This window comes from Triticum dicoccoides, chromosome 3B (genome assembly GCF_002162155.2).
Source record: "Triticum dicoccoides isolate Atlit2015 ecotype Zavitan chromosome 3B, WEW_v2.0, whole genome shotgun sequence".
In the NCBI taxonomy this organism is placed as follows: Eukaryota; Viridiplantae; Streptophyta; class Magnoliopsida; order Poales; family Poaceae; genus Triticum; species Triticum dicoccoides.
This window is the reverse complement of record NC_041385.1, coordinates 37,785,193-37,792,075: the sequence shown is the minus strand read 5'-3', so window position 1 is coordinate 37,792,075 and position 6,883 is coordinate 37,785,193.

The following is a 6,883-nucleotide window of genomic DNA, read 5'->3' as shown; positions in this document are numbered from 1 at the left end:
GGACTAAACGACCCATGTTTTGTTTGGTTTTATTTAGTGGGTGCTGAACTGCTGCTTATTCAACTGAACGCCATGCTTTACCTGATGCTCGCGTCAGAAGATTGAGATTCGCAGTGGTAGGTGAGTGAAATGCGCACCTTCGCTCTCGACAGGATCAAACTTGAACCAAATAATCCACCAGAAAAATGGAAAAGGGAAGTGATGGGCTGTCTATCGGAACGAACAGCAAAATTTGGGTCGCATGTGTAGAGATTAACCTTGTTGTGCCCGTATAGGATTAGTTAGAATAGTTCTAGTAGGATTACTAGTCCTAGTCGGATATCTAGTCCATGTATGAACGTGTATATAAAGCACCGGCAGGGTAGCTTTTGTATAGTAACGAAAAAGAGAAAAGCAATAAAGAAAAGCAAGGCACGTCAAGAGCCTTTGGTTATCAATCCATCGATCAGTTTCCCGCGTCGCCAAGTTCACGAGTGTTCCGCCGGGAGGGTCGCTCCGTCGATCAAGTTCGTATCGATCCTGTACGCGTACGTGCTAGCTAGCTACAAAATCAATCAAGTTGCTAGCTTGATTGCTTGCTAGCTTTGCACAGACGTGTTTCAGCTCTTGGTGAATTGATATAGCAATCAAAAGCCAACAATTGGTATCAGAGCCTCGATGATCTTCGATGACGGACAGCGACAAGGAGTCGGTCAAGTCCGGCAACGGCGGTTCCCAGACGAACAAGAACGGCAACAAGGTGAAGAAGAGTGGCAAGTCAGTGACCAGTGGTGGCGGAACGAGCGGCGCCAGCGTACTGGCGCATCGCAACATCCCCATCCAGTACCCGACGCCCACCGACGCCAACTACGGCGTGTGGGTGGTCAAGATGAAGATCATTCTGCGAACCCTTCGAGTGTGGGAGGCCATCACGGACGACAACGTCGACAAGGAGTGCGACGATGGTGCCATGGCCGCCATAGCCCAGTCTGTACCGGATTCCGTGCTGATGACATTGGCGGAGTGCGAGACAGCAAGAGAGCCGTGGAACGCACTCAAAGAGATGAGGATCAGAGAAGATCGCGTCACCAAGACTCGGGCACAAGTGCCGAAGCACCAATTTCACAAGTTGCTAATGGAGGAAACTGAATCGGTGAACGACTATGTTATGCGTCTGAGTACATTGGTGGGAGAGATCCGCGCGCTTGGCGCAAAGCTCGACGAAACCGAGATTGTGGAGAAGTTTCTCAGTTCGGTGACTGATAAATTCACGTACATCATCAGCACGCTCGAGCAGCTTTACGACATCGACGAGATGACCATAACGGAGGCGATCGGACGCTTGCGGACGTGGGAAGAGAATGCTCGTGGTTGTCGGAAAGGTAAAGGAGGAGGTGATGACCAACTCATGTACAAGCGCGCAGATTGGGAGTCCCCAAGTAGCAAAGGAAGGCGCAACGTTGGCGAAGGCTCAAGCAACGCGAAGCATGGCGGACAAACCGAAGAAGGCAAAGGAAAAGGCAAGTCACAAGGTCGTGGTAAGGCGGACCGATCTAGAGAGCAAAAGCCACGAAACTTGGATATGTACAAGGTCAAGTGCTATAACTGCAACGAGATGGGTCACTTTGCAAAGGATTGTCCGGAGCCTAACAAGTGCAAGATCAAGGAATATTTGGCGAAGCAGGAGGACGAACGTCCAGGACTTCTGATGGCCGAAGTTTGTGATCTCATGGAGCCTAACAAGCGGGAGATCAAGGCAAATTTGGCGAAGTAGGAAGACAAACGTCCAGGTCTTATGATGGCTAAAGTTTGTGATCTCGTCCAATCGATGGTTGTGAAACCAAACCGGAAGGTGCTACTTCATGAGAAAAAAGTAACACCAAAATTATCCGGAAGCCAGAACCTGACATGGTATCTAGACACGGGTGCCAGTAACCACATGACGGGGTGCAAGGAGAACTTCCTCGAGCTAGAATATGATGTTCAAGGCTCGGTCAAGTTCGGTGATGGTTCAAATGTGGAGATTTGCGGGCAAGGTTCTGTCCTCTTTGAGGGTCTCCCAGGAGAACATCGCATACTCACCGGAGTGTACTACATCCCACGGCTCCGCAACAACATCATCTCCGTGACGAGAATGGATGCAAGGTGGATATCAAGAACGGAGTGATGACGATTTTCGACAACTTGCGAAACGTGCTAGCGCGTGTGAATCGCACGTGGAACATGCTCTATATTCTCAACCTTGATCAATCTCAACCGGAGTGTTGTCTCGCCAAGAGTGATGATGACTCGTGGTTATGACATGCTAGATTTGGACACGTTAACTTCTACGCCTTGAAGAAGATGTCGAAGATGGAGATGGTATCTGGGATGCCGTGTATCGACCATGTTGATCGAGTATGTGACGGGTGCTTGGTTGGAAAACAGCACCGCAGGCCGTTCCCTGCTCAATCTACCTATCGTGCCAGTGATGCACTCGAGCTGCTCCATGGTGATCTATGTGGCCCTATCACCCCAGCAACTCACGGAGGAAAGAAGTACTTCTTCCTTGTGGTAGATGACTACTCGAGATACATGTGGGTCATTCTCCTACGATCTAAAGATGAGGTGTTTGAAGCGTTCAAAAAGCTGAAGGCTGCAACGGAGATGGAACACAAGCTGAAGGTTCGCGCTCTACGGACAGATCGCGGCGGAGAGTCGAACGAGTTCAAATACTACTGCGAGAAGATTGGCATAAAAAGGTTCCTCACGGCACCTTATACGCTACAACAGAACGGGGTTGTTGAAAGGCGCAATGGAATCGTCGTTGACATGGCGAGAAGTTTACTCAAGAGCAAGAACTTGCCGAGGACATTCTCAGGAGAAGCTGTCTCGACGGCGGTCTATATTCTCAACTGGGCTCCAATGAAGACGGTGATCGGCAAGACTCGTATGAAGCAATTTACGGACGTAAGCCGAATGTGTCTCATCTACAGACGTTCGGGTGCGTGGCGCATGTGAAGATGGCGGAGCCGCATCTCTCAAAGCTTGCTGACCATAGCACCAAGATGGTGTTCATCGGATACGAGAGGAGTTCCGGCACCAAGGCATACCGCTTCTACGATCCACAAAACCAAGTGTCTACGGATTTCACGCGACGTTGTGTTTGAAGAAAACCAAGATTGGAATTGGAGCGCAGTAGCCAACGATGCTCCAAACGGTAACATGTTCGCAGTTGAATTTCCAACTGATGATGATGCATGGGAAGACGTCCAGGTGGTTGGCAAGACACCCAACCAAGGTGACCGCAATGGTAGTGATCACCATGGTGCCAACACCGACGATGATGCACATGGGTCGCAAGGTGATAGCGACAACGAAGCGCACGACACGGGCGGAGATCTCGACAATGAGGCGCATAGTGACGATGACAATCAAGATGATGGTGACGATCACGACGACTACGCCGATGACGAGGATGCGAACGATCTGGCATCTACCACGTTCGAGACTCAACGTTCTTCCTCAAGTGCATCGACACCGACACAATTTGTGTCGCCCCCTTTGCAAGCCACGATGGATTCTTCCGGGCCTCATCACTACAAGACCCTTAAGAAAGTCTAAAAGTACGCAAAGCCAGTTACGTTCGAGTACTCCGGACTATGTTTGCTCGAAGTTGAGGAGCCAGCGAACTTCATAGAGGCAAGCAAAAGTTCAAGTTGGATGCATGCCATGGATGAGGAGATGAAGGCGACCGAGAGCAATGGCACGTTGACTTTGGTAACCCGACCGTCGAACAAAAAGGCCATAGGTTTGAAGTGGGTTTACAAGTTAAAGAAGGACACGAAGGGTGCCATTGTGAAGTACAAGGCAAGACACGTTGCAAAGGGCTACGTACAACGTCAATGAGTTGACTATGAGGAGGTGTTTGCACCGGTTGCTTGAATCAAGACGGTGAGAGTGCTCCTAGCTTTGGCAGAACAAGAGGATTGGAACGTTCATCATATGGATGTTAAATCCGCTTTCCTCAACGGTGACCTCATAGAAGAAGTGTACGTGGAACAACCCCTAGGCTACGAGAAGAAAGACAAAGAAGGAAAAGTTTACAACCTCAAGAAGGTACTTTACATGCTGAAGCAAGCACCAAGATCTTGGCACTCAAAGTTAGACCGAAGTTTGGTCACGCTCGAGTTCAAAAGATGTCCCCTCGACGATCCAAAAGATAGTCTATCAATCACCAATGAACAGGTGGAGGTTGAAGACCCAACAAAAGAGGAGCGCTGGCGTCAAGCATTCGACGAGCCAACGATAGCGAAGGCGGTCCCTGAAATGCTGCAAGAAACGATGTGAAAGCAATGTCAAAGACAAAGAATACGAGCTAATAAAAATCATCATAGTCATTGCCACCAACACTAGCTAATCACTCCTGCTGCTCTCTCTCAGATAAATAACATAAAATATGTGTAGCACTCGTTCTTCATCAAGTTGGAGCATGCAGATGAACCTCTCTCCTAATCGCGGGCTGCGCTTCTGATTGCTGTCCCCTAGTACTTCTGTGTGATCGTTCACAATTTTGCTCCAATCTTTCACTATTAAGCTTTCCTCGCTATTAGAAATCCTGAATGCACTAAAGTGCATTATAGGATATCTTGGCCGTAAGCTAACAATTCTCATCTGACCTTTAGTCTTGATCCAATGAGGCACAACATTCAGCGGGAGTCCCTATTGAAGAACATCGTATAGTAACATACTTAGCAATGAAGCTTAAAAAATAATGTATGCGAAAGATGCACTGAGTATAAATAGTAAAAATCTTACCATCTCTCCTAAATAGATGTGACCGTAGTTCAATACGAGCACTATTGGTCGCACATTTTGAGTACTATGATTTGCAAGTTCAAAAAAATAATTTATCTTGACAGTATGAAGATCCTCAAGCCATGAAACATAATGACTTATATCTTCGCAGTTTAGTTTAACCCCGGGACAATAGTAGGTCATGTCTACCAAGCGCTGGACATGTTTGCTTGATTGGAAATAAGTTGTCATAAGAAATTAGTTGTCAACTATTTTTGAATAAACAATATCAAAGACATAAATATGGTTGAGAAACTCACATTTTGGTAGAACTGGAGGCGTCTGCACATCGACCCAGATATCGGTATTACCTTCAATACCATCTTCCGGACGAATATCAAAGGTGATAACCATATCAGGCTCAAATGCATAAGTCTTGCATAGTGCTCGCCATATTTTGCATCCAAAATAGGTGTAGTCGTCTTCGTTGTATAATTTTGTAGGAAAATATAACCATGCTCGGTCTTCAAATAAACTCTCTTTACCTCCATAGTAGTTGTCATAGAACTCAAACATATCTTATCCAATACAAAAACTCTTGCATGGCAGGGGATACGCTAGTAGAATGGTAAAAAAAATTATAAGTTGAAGCAAATGAAGCAGATGTCATGCCTAATTACGAAAAAATACTTGTCGACGTGACTTACTGTATCCACTTCGAAGTTCTCGTCCAGCTTGATGCTGAAGCACCTATCATCATCTAGAAAGATTCCGTCGCACAGGCCGCGCTCGTCTTCGCAGTATTTGCAAATACCGAAATCCTTTGCGTCGTAAGACATTTCCTATGTTCATAGTTAAAACATTAATTGAAAATCGATCGAAGACAACTACCAGGATACTCAACACACAAATCCGGGGCACTCGATATTTCCTACATATTCTGGCACAAGTCATGCCAAAATTCATGGAAAAATCCGGCATGACCTTTGCTAAAATAGGACATATCGAGCGCCTGAAATTTACCGAAACAGAAATGAATCAACACTCCGGCAAAACATAGGCCACTCGGATATGTAACCTGCAAACATGACCGGCCAGTTGGGCAAGCACATATCCTATTTGAGCAACACAAGATATACATTTCAAAATATCTTATAGGACTCAAATTAGCATGCATTCAATAAGCAAAAGTAAATCATCTCATGCGTTCGTACATTGTCGAATATTATCACTAATACATCCCGAATAGTATCATACATATAACATCACTAATAGAATTAAAACCCTAGTACACGACGGGTATCGGCGCGGGCGGTGGACACCCACAGAGAAGGAACCTTCACGGGATCATAGCTCCAGTGAGATCCCTGGAGAACCTGCCAGGCACTACTAGGGAAAATCTTGTACACAGACATTTAGCAATAGCGCGGGTCAAAAAAGGGCGCTAGTGCTAGATAGCAGTAGCGATCGAATGAAAACCGCGCTACAGATACAATCTTAGCAGTAGCGCATGTAGTGGCAAAAGTGCTACTACTAATATTCCAATTTCTAGAATGATAGGCTACGCATAGCAGTAGCGGGCTTGGAAGAAACGCGCTACCGCTAGGGCATAAGTAGCAGCGTGTTTCCTAAGAAGAGCGCTACTACTAATGGAAATAAAATAAGATGAAAAACAAATAGAAAAGTAAATGAAAATGAAAGAAATAGAAAAAGGAGAAAGGAAAAAATAAAATGTAAAGCAAAATAAATGAAAAGGCGAAAAAACGGAGGAAGACATAGCAGCAGCGTGTGTTTGTAAGAGGCACTGTAGCTAACGTAGCTGCAGCGTGTGTCCTAGACCCCCGCTATAGAAACAGAAAAGGAAATTAAAAATGGAAGAAAATTACATAGCTATAGCAGCAGCGCGTTTTGTGAAAACCGCTATAGCTATCTTAGCTATAGCGCGTTTCACCAAACGCGCTACTGCTAAGTTTGACTTAACCAAAAAACAGTTTCCTCCCGGCCACCACTTCTCCCTCAAATCCCTCAACCCACCCCGCGCGCCGCCGCCTCCCCGATTCACCGTCGCCCCACTTCGTCGCCGTCTCCTGCCGACGTCGACGCCACCAGAGTCGTGTGCCGTCAACGC